This window comes from Bidens hawaiensis, unplaced genomic scaffold, assembly GCF_021521415.1.
Source record: "Bidens hawaiensis isolate Kalapana, Puna unplaced genomic scaffold, B.hawaiensis_p1.1 tig00009445_1, whole genome shotgun sequence".
Lineage (NCBI taxonomy): Eukaryota > Viridiplantae > Streptophyta > Magnoliopsida > Asterales > Asteraceae > Bidens > Bidens hawaiensis.
This window is the reverse complement of record NW_027491700.1, coordinates 868,163-886,895: the sequence shown is the minus strand read 5'-3', so window position 1 is coordinate 886,895 and position 18,733 is coordinate 868,163. Positions and strand designations below refer to the sequence as shown.

Sequence of the window (18,733 nt, the reverse complement as noted above, 5' to 3'; positions counted from 1 at the left end):
ATGTTGGTAAAACCAATCGTTAAAAACTAAATACCAAATTCATCAAATCTACCTATATACTAATAAACAAAAATAATGAGGATGGTGTGTGCTATTTTCTAATCTATACTCTCCTTAATCCAAGCTATATATGAATGGGTTTAATTGTTATGAGTCATTAGTTGTAACTCATATGACAAAAAAGAAGGTATTTAATGTAATTTAAATCACACTAACTTTTGCTAACATGTTACACCTAATTTTACTATTAAATATATAAAATTTGACAATGATTTAAAAAAACATGTAAACTATTGAATATTTATAATAAGTTTAAAATCAAAAGTGAATTATTAAATTAGTTAACAAACGATTTGCGAATTATTATCATATAATAATAATTAGTGACCTATGTTTATACTCCCTCCGTCCCATTATAAGTGTCCTAGTTTGACTTCTCAAGTCTTTCTTTTACAACCTTGACCGTAAATATTTTTGTTCGTGTCATATAATATTTGATGAAAAATATATCAATGTAAAATACATTTAAAACCCAATCCATTCATATATTTTACATCAAGTATTATATAACACAAACAAAAATATTGTCGGTCAAAGTTAAACAAGAAAGACTTGAAAAATCAAACTATGACACTTATAATGGGACGGAGGGAGTAATAGATATTTAATTATGTGTGTGCTTCAAATTTCGTTGAATAAATACAATATTTATAATTTTATAATTTGTAAAGCACTATTTAACTTACATTCGTATGAATCATATAAAATATCTTTAATACGTTTACGTAATCACCAAAATTTGATTTTATGTCATCTTAAAATATTATTTCAATGTTAGGAAAATGTAAAATTGAAATATATAACATTTGAAGTGTGTGTGATAATATTAATTGTATGTCTTCTTTCACGGTGAAATTAATTTAGATTACAACATAAACATCCTTTATATTTTTTTTATTCAAAACTAATTGTTGAAGTTAAGTATGTCATTAGCGGCGGTAGATTAAAAGAAGATCATAACATTTTATATTAAATTACCTTAAAAGCTTAAATCAAAATTGATTTTGGCTGCTATGTATTGAACCCAAAGAAAAAAATATTTGAATTAAAGAATGATTGAATGGATGTCGGTTAATAAGTTACCCTATAACAAATGAGGATTGGTAAATTTAGTTAGAACGTTTTTAATATACCGGTTCTTCATTCCACGTCAAGAACCTTCGGTTTTACCGGGAACCGTTTAATGCAAATTTTGATAACCGAGAACCGTAAGGTAACATACGTTAGCGGTTCTTAGGCACCGGTTCGATTCCGGTTCCTCGGTTCTGCGGGTTCCGAACCTTTTTTGCTCACCCCTAGTTATACGTATGTGAAAATTACGATCGCCCCCCATAAAATTATACATTTAGCCTCCAAAATCTTTTGAAACCGACCTCAAGAAATTTAGAAACAATACCCTTAAGAAAAACCAAACTATAATAGCAATTTATTTGTTTTTTAAATAAATTTAATATAAACACTAATTATCAATATAAATTATATAATTGTGACCATAAACAAGCTTAGCTTAATAGCCCAACCCATGATTTTAAAAATTACCATGACTTAGGCCCATTGGCCATAATCTTAGCCCAACTCACGCTTTTAAAGGTTTAAACCTTATTAAAACAAATAAAGCAATAAAGCGACAAACGATTAGAAGCAACAACTGAAGCGTCGATTGATCAATCATTCATTGACCCTTTGCCAGCTCGCTTCTGGTCATCTCGACTCTTGACGTCGACCGTCAATCATCCACCGACTAATCGGTCTAATTCAAGTAAGGTTTCTTTCATTCAGGTAACACCTGACATACTTCTATTGATTTATAAATTTAGTTTGATTCTATGTTTACATTTTTAATATAATCCGGTCTAACTTGAACCGTACAAAAAAAAGTTGCAATATAATGATATTCAAACGACCCTTATTGATTTTCGTCACCAACAATGACATGAATATCATATAAATTATCGCTTTATAAAAGCTTGCTAAGATTAAAAAACTAATATAACTAGACTGTATTAAATAAAAAAAGAGTGTGAGAGAGAAAAGTATAAAAAATTCAAGTTAATTAAATTTAAATCGTTATTAGATTGCTTGACTTCTTGACCACTTAATCATAACATTATCTATGATTTCCACAAATTTTCTTTTTTTATTTAAAGATTCTACTATGCCTAAAAAATATACCAAGTTATTTTAGTAAAAGAAATAAATAAAAAAACAGACACGTAATGTCGTAATTATAGAAAAGTATTTATAAATACGATCTTTTGTCTTTGGTAAATAAATAAATAAATAAATACATATTCATAGATAGATTTATATATATATTTATTGCCTTGGTGTATGGTTTAATTCCAAATCCAGTTCATTCTTTCTTCTTCTTCAAAATAAAACAACGCTTTTTCTCGTACTTTACGAACATACATATACACACACACCAGCTTCACATATATTAATATTATTCATTTTTATTATTACACATAATAATAATAATAATGGAATCAACACCGAAGGTTAACGGCGGCGTAAAAGATGGTAAACGTTTGCCGGCAATCAGCGGGCCCACCAATCCAATGGTTACACCACTCCTGACCGATCTTTATCAGTTCACCATGGCCTATGCTTATTGGAAAGCCGGCAAACATAACGATCGTGCCGTGTTAGTCATTTCTTAATTCATTTATTCGTCTGTTTAATGTTATGTACTTATGTTTTTATTTGCATTTATCTGGTTTTGTTTAATTGTGTACGGAGAATTTATTTATGGGTTAATTGTTTGGTAATTAATTAAGGTTATTAGGAAAATGATATGTTTAATTAGGGTGTGCATGAAACTGAAAAAATCAATATGAAACAAAAAAATTTTGAACTTACGGTTCGGTATTGGTTTTGCATGTAATAAAAACCGAAAAAAACAGAAGTGAACCAGATTTCTTATTTTTTTTTTATTTTGACTAATCTATAAAAATTTAATATTTATAAAAAATCAATTTGTTTTAATTTACAAAATAATTTATACCTAAATTCAATATTTTGGGCTAACTTTTTGTTTTCAGCCTGAAAGTTTTCAAGCTCAATGTGAAGAAACACTAATTGACCCTGGGCAGATTACGGATAATCTGGGGGTTAAATAGATGTTTCCCACGAGGGGTTAGGTCCGGCAAAGATGGTTCTTCTGATGACCTGCAAAACAGACACCGTGAGCTCGTCACTGAGAAGGGGGGGGGTACCTCCTTGTGACCACCCTCCGGTGTGAGAATCAGACTAGATTGCTCTTGAATATAAGTGTATATTAAGAGATTGCTAGAGAAGATAAGATAATGAGATATCAGGTAATGTAAGATAATGTAATGTCCATACCATTCCAAGGTGTTGGAGTATTTATAGCCGAAGGTAGGTTTCCAAGAAGGTACAGCCGGCTGAATAGTATTCCTGTTCTGCCAACTGTGGGCTACGCACATGCCATGCTGGTAGTTGGTGGGTAGGCAGCGGCTGATAGTGACCAGGCCGGCTGTGTACTATTCTTTTCCACCAACTGCAGGCTATGCACGTGCTACGACAGGTTGGTGAGTAGGCAGCGGCTAATAGTGACAGGGGTTGGTGAGTAGGCAGCGGCTGATAGTGACCAGGCCGGCTGTGTACTATTCCTTTGTCACAGTGAGCTGTCGCTGCTTTGGTCAGACCTTTTGTCCATACCTCGCCAGGTACAGTACAAAAGGTCCTCCAGTAGCGTACGGACTGGCTCATTTGGGCGGGAGTATTCCCGGCTTTGGGCGGGAGTGTTCCCGGCTTGCTCACTCCTTCTTCAGGTGACATTACTGAATTATTTAAGAGTTAAGTGCCTTGTGCGTGTAGCCTTGCTGCGCGGGTAACCTTCCCTGATGGCTAGTATCCGTTACTGCGGGAACAGGCGGAGTACGTCGACCGTTGGGAGGCTTTTCCTGCGGGAACAGCTTGCGTACTGCGCGTAAGGACGTCACGTCTCTAAGCATGGTGGGTCCTGCGGATCCAGTTGGTTTCTGCGCAGACGTCTCTCTTCAAGGTGAGTCTTGCGAGTTTAGCCTTTGCGCAGACGACCCTGTTGAAGGTGAGTCTTGCGGTTTCAACTGCGCAGACGTCCCTCTTTGAGGTGAGTCTTGCGGGTCCAACTGGGCTCTGCTGGGACCTACCTCTTCAAGTCCCCCCCAGTCCAATGTTCTTCTCATGAATTGTTAATAAGTGAGGTGAACTTTTGGACTTAAGCAAAGGGTTTTGAAAAGGGTTTAGTTTTAAGGTTTTCCATGGGGATTCTTCCCGCGGAAGTCCTAATGTCACATGCAGAAATTCCCGACTTTTCTGCTTGATCTTTGGGTATGATGCGGGTAGGTCTGTAACCTCCTCGCAAGTCAGGAGCGTTGAGTTCCACTTGTGTAGATTCTCCATGAGGTTTTGGTAGTTTTGAACATAGTGATCAATTATGTTAAAACAACCAATTCCATCTTGGAGCTTCCAACAATCTAGTTCTCGACGTTCCCGCTATGCGGGGATGTTATTCCCGTTTCCGCAAGCATGGCCCAGAAGATCCTTCTTGGTTTCAATTCCCTGCGGAGTGCTAGGTATGTGAAGGGTTTCGCCTTGACACTGTACCCGCACTCGTCTTATAGTTACTTTACTTCCAAGGTATTCTTGGCTTCAATTCCCTGCGGGTGCTAAGTATGTGAAGGGTTTTGCCTTGACACTGTACCCGCACCCGTCTTATAGTTACTTGGTTGCCGAGGTATTCTTGGCTTCAATTCCCTGCAGGTGCTAAGTATGTGAAGGGTTTTGCCTTAACACTGTACTCGCACCTGTCTTATAGTTACTTGGTTGCCAAGGTAAGGGGTATAGTCCCGCTTACTTTTGAATCTTTTTTGAATCTTTTTGAATCTTTTTGAAATTTGAAGAGTTGGTGAAAGGATAAGAACAGTCCAGACTGTTGAAACGTCGTCCGACGGTTTCTTCTGACAGTTTCAGGACGTGCAGGAAGTTATGGCGACGTGACAGTATATGGTCATTCCAGACGCTTTTTCAGGCGCGTGGGCGCGAGTTTTCGGGCGCGTGGCCGCGAAGTTTACGGCACGCGTCCTGTCAACAGTTGTTGCCAGCTTGCATATTCCACGTGTCATAGTTTCATTGCACCTGCGTTTTCCTCTCTCTTCCGCATTAAATTCATCGCATTCATTGCGATGAGTATATAAAGGGAGGAGAGGTTGCATCTCAACTCACAGTTTCACCTCTCTTCTTCCTCTAAACGATTTCCGGCGAATACTCTAACTTTTCTGTCGAGCATTCTCCTGAAATCGTTTTCATTCAAAACATGTCTTCCGTTCATGATCTTGAGGCTACCGCCGAGGAGTCTGATGTGTATGCCGAGAATCCGTCGTCTACTTCTGATAAGGACGATAAGAGTACTGCTGGTGAGTGCCAGTGTGCTCTTACCGTCGACCTGTACCAGTACATTGTTAGAAAGTTCATGCTCGAGCCTTTCGAGCCTGAGTTTCCTAAGCCTCATCAGACGGTGTACGATGCCCCCAAGGGCAAGATAGGGGTGTATGCCGTATTCTTCGTTTATGGGAATCTCAGGTTCCCATTGACGAAGTTTGTGTACCGTGTTTTGGAGAGACACGGTGTACATCTGACGGAGGTACACCCAATGGCGATCGCCAAGATTCACCATTTTGAATGGGTGTGCCTCATTCTGGGCGTGGAGCCCCATGTCGATCGCCTGATGACCTTCTATTCCTGGAGGTGCATCCAGGGGTGGTATACCTTGGTCACTCGGATCAAGGGTTTGAAGATCTGCGCTACCGAGCGCAGTCTTCGGTCTTGGAAGCGGGAGTTCTTCTATATCTCCGCTCGCGTCGTCCCCATAGCGATGACGTTCAAGAACGGGAGAGCTCTCCCGAACCTTCACGCCTTCAACTACGAGGAGGCGGAATGGTTCTCCAAGATTTCCCGGGTCCAGTCTCCGGTTTACCGCTTTGCGGAGTTCGGGATCGTGATGCTCGGGATGAGCCGGGTGTGGAAGGATGCTGGGGCGGAGGCGCCACAGATTCCCATCGTCCTTGAATACGGTTTGAACTCTATCCCTTACGGTATGCTCTGTCTTCTTTGCTGATTTAAAGTTTTCTTCTAACTGTTTCTTTTGTTTTCAGAGGGAAACGACCTACAATCGCTCCTGCATCCGCGGGAGGCTGGTGGTCCCGCTCGGATGGGTACCCGTGCTCTTGATGAGAACGAGTTGTCCATCTTGGAGCAAACGGCGGATCGGTTTGTGGAGGTCTACCCGCCGGGCCACCCGATTCTGAGCGCCACGCGGCCAGCTAAGGAGTTATTTAACCCTCGCCCTGTCAATGCTCAAACCTCTGCTGGAATTCCTCTAATTTTGTCATCTTCTGATGAGGAATCCGCAGATGGTCCTTTCTTCACGCGGAAGAAGAAGGCTGCTGGCGGGAAGGGTAAGGCGAAGGTTGCCTCTACTGCCGATCAGGGGAATCGGTCAGAGTCAGAGACCGAGAGTGAAGAGGTGGCGGGGGAACCCTGGTGGTGACGAGATCACTGTTCCGGAGGTTGAGACAGCTGTCACCTCCAGGCAGCCTAGTACAACGGTGAGCGACGTGAAGAGGCCGGCTCCATCGGGTTCGTCCCCGCCTATCAGAACCTTCAAGCTGAAGAGAACTCGTAAGTATAATTTTCATTTACTTTAACTGCATATCCTTCCGCCATTATATTTAACTATCTTGTCATCATGCAGGCGTGGATGCAACTGCATTCCAGGGTGGAGCGGGGAGGAGCACCTCTGGACCCATTACGGTAGGTTTGGTCAACCTACCCGAGGCGATGACCCAGGCGACTGCGCCTGCTTCAAGTGTTGGTTCAGTTGCTCACTCAGTTGAGGCAACTGTTCCAACTGTAACATCATCCCCGCCGGCTGTCAGTGCGATCTTCACGGAATCCTTCACTGAGCCGGCGGTGATATTTTCTGCGGGTTCTTCCGCAGCGGCGGCCACGGTTGTGAGTTCACCTCCAGTGAGTTCACCTCCGATGGTCTCTACCGCAGCGGCTTCGACCGTGCCTCCGGCACCGGCGACTACCTCGTCCCCGGCCGGTTCAGCAGGTATGTTCGGGGCTTCAAGCCAATCTCTGCCTCCTTCCCATCTGCCTGACCTCTTGGATGGAAATCCGTTAGGTTCGGGTGATGGGTTTGGCGGCTACCGGCCTACTGTCGACCCTACAGGTGCGTAGGGTTATTTTGGCCTTTTTATATATATTTTTGTTTTTATCAACTTTTCCTAACTGCTTTTTGTTTTTGCAGTGTCGGATTCGAATGAGGTGTTTGTTCCGCGGTGGAACATCCGCCGGGGAACCACCCTTCGGACGGCTATGGATTGCGTCGAGTGGGCGCGCCACGCCGCCCCCAGTGGTGCACTGGGAGAAGCTATGTCGAGCTACCAAGAGGGTAGGCTGACAAACGAGCTTCGAATTCTCCTTGCCCGGATGCAGCCGCGCGTCGAGCTGCTTTGCCGTGAAAACGACAAGTTAAATGCGGCTCGTATCCAAGAAGTAGCTCAGGCGCGGGCTATCCGGGAGGAGAACAGGAGACTCTCCGCCGTTGCTGCGGAGAAGAAGAAGGCCTTCAAGGCCCTCGAGGTTGAAGTTCAGGCCCGTCTCGAGGCCCGTTCCAAGGCTACCCAAGCTGTTAATGAACAGCTTCGGTTGGCTAAGGAAACTGCACGGAACGCAACTGAGAGGGCCACCAAGGCTGAAGCTGTTGCTGAGCCTCTACGCACTGAGAATGAGGAGCTCAAAGCCAAATTAGAGAGGCTCCAGCAGGCTCATGATGCCTTGGCCATGGAAGATGCCAAGAAGCTCCAAGAGATCTTGGACCAGAGGGGGGTGCTTGACCACACTGAGCGTAAGCTAAAGGGCGTCGAAGAGGCTGCAGCCAAAGATGTGTTGCTTGCCAATGTGACAATCGTCAATTTCAGGTTAACTCCGTTAACTCAACTCCGTCAATTCAAACTTAAGATCACTAAATCTATAACGCACACTTCATTACATTTAAACTAGGGTTTAAATGACGCTTAACACTTACTACATGTGTAGTCTTTCGGGATTTGCACCGAAACGCAAACGAGTTGACGCAAACGATTGATGAATAAACGAAAAACGTCAAAACAGTAATTATGTGATAATTATGTGTTAGACTTATGTGTTATGTGATAACATGGTTATAGACGTTAACTCAAGATGTAAACAAGTTAGTTAGGCTAGAAAAGTAACACTTGATAGTGGAGGGACTTGAGTGTAACTTATTATTATTATAAATATATACTAATAACCTAAACCCTAACTTATTTTCTACACTCCCAACCCCGATCGGAACCCAAGCCCCATCCCCTTGGCTGCCGTCCACTTTGCACACACATAACACCAAGAAATCAAGCTTGTGATTGAAGAATTAGGTGCTAGGAAGGTATAATCGACTATCCCATGCATCCTTATTACTTGATTTTGATGTTTAATGGGTTAATTGAAAACCCTAGATGAGCCGATTTCATGTATGTATGAAGTTAACATGATTGTTGTTGTTTGATGATGATTTGATAACTAGATTGAATCTTGTTGCATGTAAATTGTTGTGTCTTTGATTTGAGTTCAAACACAAACCCTAATCAAGTATGTAATATGTAATTGATGTGCATGGATGGTGTTTATGGAGTCTAGATGGTCATATGAATGCATGATAGTTCATAGGTTGTTATTATGTTGAGTTTGGATGCAAACAGTTTCTGGACAGAATGTGTATTTGATGTTTAAGTGACTGTAACGAAGTGTAAACATGAAAATTGGTTGAGATTGTTGGTACTACAGTAAACTAGGCTGAGTCTAGTTTCTAAAGAATATAAACTTGTAATTTTTGGACAAGTAGAAGTTAACTTTTATGATTTTACAAAAACGTTGTGCAAAGCTGAGCTGTTAGACCTGCTGTTAGGTTATGTTGTAAATGTTATATCTCATGAACTACGAGACCAATTGGGTTGGTTCCACTTCTGGAAGTTGACTCATTGAGTTAGGAACCAAACCCAAGTGGTCTTGCATTTATTGGATTTTTCTTTTAATGGGAATTGCAAATAACATTCTGTTGCGCATAAATTTGACTGTTATGAGTTTGCTGTAATGATTTGATGATTGTGAGAAAACTATGAGGAATAAAAATGTAATAAAATATGTTCTGGAAACCTAAGACATATGTGCTTCTGTGATGATTTTTGGTAAATTAATTGAGATGCTATGATCGGTGAAATAGTACAATCTTTCTAGTAGGATTTCTGTCTCGGTGAAACTAGCTGCTGAGTTTTGTGAAAATGCATGAAATTTGATACTTGCTAATTTATTATCGTGTTTTGACCAAATTGCCCTTGAGGGGAATGATTGCAAGATGATTGTCATAATTTGACCAAAATGCCCTTATGGGGAATAATGGCTAGTTAATTGTTATTTGCTGACCAAAATGCCCTTACGGGGAATAATTGCTAGTAATGTACGTTATGAATACATGACACGTATATGATTGCTTACACATGTGATGTGTCACAAAAACACTTGTTAAAGTCACACACGATTCACAAACGAAACACGAAACATGTTATGTGCATAGGTATTATGTGCCGGGTCTAGAGACTCGATAATATTCCGACACTTAGAAAAATCTCTTTGTTGTTTTAGAACGTTAGAGAGAGTTTTTCGGTGACGCGCATCTTGGTGATTTATTTTGGGAAATTCTTCGCAAACAGTGAGTTTCACTTTCCCCTCTTTAAACTGTTTTCAAACGTTTTTCACTTGGGGGAGATAACATACTCCACAACGCATTTAAGATTTTGTTATAAATTATATATCACTTGTAAAGGCTAAGTGGCAAACGAAATATTTGAAGTCCTACACATCGAACCGGTTAATATTTAGAATAGCGAGTCACTGTTGAGTAGTACTACTGGGTTTGACAAACCCCACCCAACGCTAAACTCGACTGGAGGTCGAGCGGGTGTAATTTTGGCTAACACGTACCATGGTCTGGATGACCTGGTGACAAGGCACTTACTAAATGAGTCAGCTTCGGTGTCGAACACTTAGTAATACTTGTTGTATAGACTAGCTACCTATCGATATATAATTTGACATAACACTATCTGGTAACGCAAAACGCCGTAACGTTGTTACGCAAAACGCTTAACGCAAAACGCCGTAACGTTTTTACGCAAAACGCTTAACGCAAAACGCTGTAACGCTGTAACGCTGAACGCAAACGCTAAACGATTTATTTTTATATAACTTGTGAACTCACCAACCTTGTGTTGACACTTTTAGTATGTTATTCTCAGGTAGCCGAGGCGGGCGCGCGGTTTAGGAACATGCATTGATTGAAAACGCTTTTGTCCTGCAAACTTATTTTTAACGGTTATCTTTGGTTTTAAGTCGTCCTGCGTGACGCAACTTTTGATTAAAGATTTTTACGCTTCCGCATTTAATTACTCGTAAACGTTTTCATGGTTTTGAAACTTTATTTTATGGTTTGATTATAACTGATGATTCCGATCCTGCCAGTTCACACCCTCTGACGGTAAAACTCCGTTAGTGGATTTTGAGGGTGTGACAGCCAACCTTACAAAGAACGAAGCCGAACGCGCCCGTAATGAAGCTCAAGCTGCCATCCAGGAGGCTCTGGTTACCAAGGAATGGCTTCTACGAGAAGCGTTGTCGCAGGTATGCATAGCTTCATAATATCTTTACGCTTTTCTTTGTACTTAGAAAAGGTTTTGGTACTTGTATTTTTGTTTTGTAGGTTGTGCATCGGGTCTTCACGGACACATCATATGACGATGCCATGAGCGCAGCCCTCAACGCTTCTCATGAGGATGGGGAAAAGGCTGGCTTCCTGCTTGGTCTAGGGTTCGTTGAGAAGGGCATCCCGCCTTCCAACTTCCCTTTATATGATGTGGATACTGAAGCTGTATATTACCAAGCAGTGAACCAGTATGCCGCCTTCCCGCACCCGGTGGTGGAGAAGGTGAACGAAGTTGCTGCTGCTGATGATGGGCTAACCATTCTCAAGACCTTCCTTGAACCGCCACAGCCAACTGATGGTGCGGGTACAAGTGGGTTTGGAGGGAGTGGCCCTGAAGATTGATCTTTTAAATCCTTTCCCACTGTTAGGATAGATTTACGTCTTTGTATAGATTTATATTCTTGTAGGCGGGTAGATACCCGGCCATTGTAACAGTTGAATTTTTATGGAATATAAATCTTTTGTGCGGGTAGGACCGTCACTCTTACTTTATAAACGTTATACGACTTGCTCATGCATATTATAGTTTAATTTGGCACTTGTTTTGCCGCATAAACAATATATGATTCGCTTGTGCATACTTTAGTTTAACTTAGCAATTTCTTAAGTACTTTGGATAAGTTAACCTTTCAACGTGGCAGATAATAGGTTAAAGTTTTGCTTCCTCTTTCGTGATTGTGCGGGTAAGACCGTCACTTTCACTTAGTAGGATGGCTAAACTTTACCCATATCTGACCTGCGTGGAGGTTTTCCTCAATTTTTCCTTAATAGATTTTCTAAGTGTTCTGAATAAGTTAACCTTTTAACGTGGCAGATAATAGGTTAAAGTTTTGCTTCCTCTTTCGTGATTGTGCGGGTAAGACCGTCACTTTCACTTAGTAGGATGGCTAAACTTTACCCATATCTGACCTGCGTGGAGGTTTTCCTCAATTTTTCCTTAAGAGATTTTCTAAGTGTTCTGAATAAGTTAACCTTTCGACGCGCGGTTGTCAATAGGTTAATGTTCAGTTTCCTCTATCATGATTGTGCAGGTAAGACCGTCACTTGCATTTAGTAGGATGATCAAACTTTACCTATGACTGACCTGCGTGAAGGTTTTCCTCATCTTTTCCTTAGAAATTCTTGCCGTTTTTTGTGTTTATGCGGGTTTTGCCGCCTTCCACACGCAACGACTTTTCACATTTATGCGGTGAATACCGGCATCAGTGTTTTGAATAAATTAACCGTTCGACGCGCGGTTGTCAATAGGTTAACGTTCAGTTTCCTCTATGATGATTGTGCGGGTAGGACCGGCACTTTCATTTAGTGGGATGATCGAACCTCACCTATGACTGACCTGCGTGAAGGTTTGCCGTTTTTTGTGTTTATGCGGGTTTTGCCGCCTTCCACACGCAACGACTTCTTCACACTTATTTATGCGGTGAAGACCGGCATATCAGTGTTTTGAATAAATTAACCGTTCGACGCGCGGTTGTCAATAGGTTAGTTCGGTTTCCTCTATCATGATTTGTGCGGGTAGGACCGGCACTTTCATTTAGTGGGATGACCCAACTTTACCTATAACTGACCTGCGTGAAGGTTGGCCGTTTTTTGTGTTTATGCGGGTTTTGCCGCCTTCCACACGCAACGACTTACTTCCCCACTTATGTATGCGGTGAAGACCGGCATATCAGTGTGGAAAGTTCATAAGTATAAATGTAAGATTATCAGCGTCAATGTGATAAGGAGAATCATTTCCATTAGAAGTGGCTCTGGGCCTTTTTTTTTACAAGTTTGGAATTGATCTACATGCAGACTGTGTAATTGAGCTCCCTTCCATGTTGTTTGGATGGGAGTTCCATCGAGCCGATATGCACTTGGTTCGGAATCTCGTTGTTTACGCAGTATGTAGTCTCCAACATTGTAGCTGCATTTTAGTGTTTTTCCCACCTGGGGTTCTACACGCGTTGGCCTGCTCAGCATCCTTTACGCCACGAGGTGTGCGAGTTCTCCATTTCTGACGAATGTCTCGATAATGTCCTTCAAGTCTATGCATTCGTCGGTGGTGTGGCCTGTTGTCCTGTGGAAGTCACAGAATTTGCTCTGATCAGCGTTGTGACGCTCTCGGATTATTGGAGCCTTTGGCCATGGGAGCCTCTCGGTGTCGAAAATCTCGGTGACGCTTTTGGTGAGCGGCGTCCACCGGGGGTTCCGGTTCGACGACTGCTTGTTGTCCTTTCCGCCTAACCGAGGGTGCGAGCCGGATGAGGTGTCGAAGTTTACCCTTGACTGCCAAATACCTAGCTTCCTCTTTTTGTTTAGTCGGGCGGTAAGGACATTGTTTTCTCTTGTTTTCTGGGTGTTGAGGTTTGTGCTCTGGGGAAGATCTCTACCCAGTTGCTTTTCCGTTTCCGCGAAGCGTTTTGCTGCTGTCATGATGGCATCCCATGTGGATGGCATGCCATCTTTACCCGTTAAGGTGCGGATGAGCTCTGGGTCTTTCGCGCCCTGGATGAAAGCAGCGCGAACAAGATCTTCGCTAATACTGCCCAGACTTAGCTTCTTTGAATTGAAGCGCGTGATGAAGTCTAGTAAAGACTCATCTTCCTCTCGGATGCAGTTGAGGATTGTCCATTGCTCTTCAGTGTACTTTCTTTGTTGACTGAAGTGTTGGCTGAACTTCTGTTGGAAGTCTGCCCAATCGTAGATGTGGTGGACCGGTAGACGGTCGAACCATGCTCTGGCTGCTCCAACTAACGTCATCTGGAACATATAACACCACGTGGGTTCCGTCCAATTGCTGACGATTGCCCCCGCTATGAATCTGTTCAAATGATCGTCTGGGTCAGATATACCATCATATGTGCCTATATTGGACATCTGTTTGGCACTTCTTGGGGCGATTGCTTCCGCAATGTCCCTTGCAAACTTGGAGGTTCCCGCATTTGCAGCGGTTGGTCTGAAGGTTTTAGAGAAGTCACGTGGGTTTCCACCCGCGTTTTTTGGTTTGAAGGTTTCTCCAAAATTCCTTCTTGGTTGGAAGTCTGTTTCCTTACGCTTCCCTTTCGCCTTATGGCGAGGGTTTACGTCGGTGTTGGATTCCTCCGAATCATCGTCCAAGTACTCGCACTCATTGCTCATGTTGAGCTGTTGTCGAGTGCTTCCGAATTCGTCAGCCTGTTGGAGTGAACGTAAGCGTTCATCCAACTCAGCTTGGAATTCCCTTTGACGTTTTTCCGCCCACGCTTTAACTTGTTCAAGTGTTTGGCGGGGGGGCCTCGTCTGTTGTCTTTCCACCTGGGTATTAATGAATCCCAGGGGAGGATTGTTTACTGCACTTGCCCCGGCTCGGGTAACCGGGGTAGTGTTCGTAAAATTTACTGCACTTGCCCCGGCTTGGGTAACCGGGGTAGTGTTCGTAAAATGTGTGTATTCGCCGGTGTTCCCCCCCAGTAGCTGGGGTTGTGGTTACCGGGGTTTCTTGGTTACTCCCTGGCCTGGGGACCGGAGTAACGTTAACCATCTTTTCGGAAGTTTTGAAAAAACTGAGAGAATTAGTTCTAGCTTTTATGCACGGATGGCGCCAATGAAGAAACACTAATTGACCCCGGGCAGATTACGGATAATCTGGGGGTTAAATAGATGTTTCCCACGAGGGGTTAGGTACGGCAAAGATGGTTCTTCTGATGACCTGCAAAACAGACACCGTGAGCTCGTCACTGAGAAGGGGGGGGTACCTCCTTGTGACCACCCTCCGGTGTGAGAATCAGACTAGATTGCTCTTGAATATAAGTGTATATTAAGAGATTGCTAGAGAAGATAAGATAATGAGATATCAGGTAATGTAAGATAATGTAATGTCCATACCATTCCAAGGTGTTGGAGTATTTATAGCCGAAGGTAGGTTTCCAAGAAGGTACAGCCGGCTGAATAGTATTCCTGTTCTGCCAACTGTGGGCTACGCACATGCCATGCTGGTAGTTGGTGGGTAAGCAGCGGCTGATAGTGACCAGGCCGGCTGTGTACTATTCTTTTCCACCAACTGCAGGCTATGCACGTGCTACGACAGGTTGGTGAGTAGGCAGCGGCTAATAGTGACAGGGGTTGGTGAGTAGGCAGCGGCTGATAGTGACCAGGCCGGCTGTGTACTATTCCTTTGTCACAGTGAGCTGTCGCTGCTTTGGTCAGACCTTTTGTCCATACCTCGTCAGGTACAGTACAAAAGGTCCTCCAGTAGCGTACGGACTGGCTCATTTGGGCGGGAGTATTCCTGGCTTTGGGCGGGAGTGTTCCCGGCTTGCTCACTCCTTCTTCAGGTGACATTACTGAATTATTTAAGAGTTAAGTGCCTTGTGCGTGTAGCCTTGCTGCGCGGGTAGCCTTCCCTAATGGCTAGTATCCGTTACTGCGGGAACAGGCGGAGTACGTCGACCATTGGGAGGCTTTTCCTGCGGGAACAGCTTGCGTACTGCGCGTAAGGACGTCACGTCTCTGAGCATGGTGGGTCCTGCGGATCCAGTTGGTTTCTGCGCAGACGTCTCTCTTCAAGGTGAGTCTTGCGAGTTTAGCCTTTGCGCAGACGTCCCTGTTGAAGGTGAGTCTTGCGGTTTCAACTGCGCAGACGTCCCTCTTTGAGGTGAGTCTTGCGGGTCCAACTGGGCTCTGCTGGGACCTACCTCTTCACAATGGAAAAAACCGAAACCAAAACGAATACCAAAAAACGGAAACCGAACAGTTTCAAAAATCTTCGGTTTTTGATTTAGTTTTAGCATAAAATCAGCGTAAACCGAAGCATGCACACCTCTGTGTTAAATGTATAATGTGTAATTGCTATTAATTGAGTTGAAAATCTTGTAATGCATAATTGGATTCTGTATAATTATGAGTTTGTTTCAGGTTTGATTTGTATTTTCGAAGGAACCCATTTGGGGGCAAATACACGGTTTTTGCAGGTTTGGAAGAGTGCATAAGGTTTATTGCTAATTTTAAATTATCAAAGGAAGAAATTGCTTTTGTTAGAGACTGTTTATCTCCCACTTGTGAGGTAAGTATTGTTATTATGGTTAAAATGGTAAAAAGGGTAAAAGCGTAATTTACTAATCTTTTTCGTGTTGAGTATAGGATGGTTTCTTTGACTATCTTGGAGGAATTGACTGTTCTAATGTTGAAGTGTATGCTATTTCTGAGGGCTCTGTTGTGTTTCCGAAAGTACCCTTGATGAGGATTGAAGGCCCTGTTGCTGTGAGTCTTTAGAAACTTGTTTATATGTCCATTTTGCAAGATAATTTTTTATAACATAAACATATTTATATTATTATTATATTCAGGTGGTTCAACTATTGGAAACTCCTTTTGTGAATCTTATAAATTTCGCTTCTTTAGTCACTACAAATGCTGCAAGACACCAGTTTGTTGCTGGGAAAAACAAACTTCTTCTCGAGTTTGGCCTTCGGCGGGCACAGGTCTATTTTTAATATTATTACTTGATTATTATTGTTATTGTTTTTGTCGTTAATATTTTTTTTGTATTTCATACATAGGGCCCGGATGGGGGCATCAAGATATTGCTACATGGGCGGATTTGATGCAACAAGGTAATCGTGTTGACCACTTATGTTAGTCAGCATGTTCTAAAACATTGTATCTCAATATTGATTTTATTTTTTTGTGGTATATAGTAATTGTGCAGCTGGAAAGTTATTTGGAATTCCACTTCGTGGGACCCATTCTCATGCTTTTGTTAGCTCGTTCACGGTTGGTGTCATATATAAATTACCATATTATAATATTTTTTTCCTTGTTTTTTATCGCTTGTATTAATAGTCGATTTGTTGGTATTTACTTCTTTAGGGACCTGATGAGATTACAAAGAGATCTCTTAAAAGTCAAGATGGGTCAAAAGAATGCAAGGATTTTGTTGACCTCACACAAATGTGGTTAGGCAAACTCAAGGTGTTAAAACAAATAATTAATTACTTGACCTAACAACCTTAAATAGTTACATTTCAATCATTATTTATATATTATGTTGCATGTGTTACAGAGATTAAGCTCATCAGAGGGGGTTTTTGGTGAGACTTGGCAGCTTTTGTTTCGTTTGCACTCGCATTTCCCGACAGCTTTCTAGCCCTTGTGGACACATATGATGTACAACCATTTTTTAATCGATTTACATATTTATAATTATTTCATTGATTAGTTAAGTAATATGGTTCTATCCAATCAGGTGATGAGGAGTGGCATTCCTAATTTTTGTGCGGTTGCTCTAGCGCTGCATGATATGGGGTGTGTTTGTAACGTATTTGCCTTTTAAGTTATTAATAATAAAATATCATATTTTGGCTTAATGATTACTGTTTTTATATTCAGATATAAAGCAAAAGGCATTGCTTACCTGTCATGTGAATCCAGGAAGTTTTTTCAAACCGTTGAAAAGGAATTTCATGTTCCCGGTTTTGGAAAGATCAATATTACGGCTAGTAATGACCTTAATGAGATGCTTTAAACAAACAGGTGAGTTATCAACTTATCATGAATATAACAATTATAAAATTCTATATTTATATTAAATTCTGGTTTCTTGATATTGTCAGGGCCATGAGGTTGACTCTTTTGGGATTGGGACCAATTTGGTTACATGTTTTACTCAACCTGCTTTAGGTTGTGTATTCAAGCTTGTTGAGATTAATAATCAGCCACGGATAAAGCTATCAGAAGACATCTCAAAGGTTTGGAATCATTAGTTTGTGTTCCGTTTGTATTTTGAATTGGGATAATAAAAGGATGCTGTGGTCTTAGGTCTCGATTCCATGTAAGAAACGGTCGTTTAGATTGTATGGGAAAGAAGGGTATGCTCTTGTTGACATAATGTCTGGCGAAAATGAACCGCCTCCAAAGGTAAGGTTCTTAATTTGTTTTCGACTATTCGTTTTGGAATTTGTTTGTAACAAGTCTTTTTCACTAATATGCTATTTTAAAAAAGTAAGAAACTATAACAAAAAAATTTTAAAAATATAATAGTGTTTTAAAAATCATATGGGATTGAGTTTGAAAATACCTTATTGGTTTATTGGCTTTTTCAAAAAGTCAATAAGTTAAATGGTGTTTGGCAATCACAAAAAACCTTCTATTTTAGCTTTTTGAAAAAGGTTAAAAAAACAGTTTTCTAAAAGCCTCAAATCCTGGCTTTTCAAAATGGCTTTTTGAAAAACCATAAGCACTTTTCAAACCCAATCCCAAACATGCTCATTGGTTGCTTTAAATGTAGGTATATGTACACTTATAAGTTATAACCACAAATCAATTATCAGAATATCATGAGCAAACTATCGGTTTCTCAATTTGATTTGGATTTTTTGTGTTAGTTGATTATAGTTCAGTTACTCGGTTTTTCTGCTCACCCTTGGTTTAAGTACAGGTAGGGCAAAGGATTTTATGTCGACACCCGTTTAGTGAATCAAAGAGAGCTTATGTGGTGCCACAACATGTTGAGGATCTTATGAAGTGTTATTGGCCTGGAAGTGCAGGTAAGACTTGAATATTTCAACTTTTTTTTAATAAAAAATAGATACATTACTTGATGATTAAAATGTATATAAATATTTGAAGACAAAGCAAGAGAAGAACTGCCAACACTTGAGCAGATCAGAGAACATTGTATGAAACAGCTGGAGCTATAGGTGATCAAATCGGGTTGGTCAAAGGAACCGGAACCGGTTCCATTAGTCAACATCACTGTTTAAACCGGTTCCATGGTCGAACCGGTTAGGGAACCGAACCGGTTCCCCAACCCTCGGACCCGGAACCGGTGGAACCGGTTCTGACCGGTTCCTAAACCGGTTC

General features: G+C 41.6%; 1 pseudogene across 1 annotated transcript; it reads left to right on the top strand.

The window, feature by feature from the left end:
* The first annotated feature begins 2,440 nt into the window (after window positions 1–2,440).
* LOC143532421 (nicotinate phosphoribosyltransferase 2-like) lies at window positions 2,441–18,570 on the top strand (annotated as a pseudogene). Its single transcript, XR_013135167.1, has 14 exons — window positions 2,441–2,707; window positions 15,788–15,935; window positions 16,013–16,132; window positions 16,219–16,353; window positions 16,432–16,485; window positions 16,570–16,645; window positions 16,742–16,843; window positions 16,935–17,038; window positions 17,118–17,176; window positions 17,261–17,404; window positions 17,485–17,619; window positions 17,690–17,788; window positions 18,309–18,417; window positions 18,500–18,570. The product of XR_013135167.1 is annotated as a nicotinate phosphoribosyltransferase 2-like (transcript).
* The last annotated feature ends 163 nt before the right edge of the window (window positions 18,571–18,733 follow it).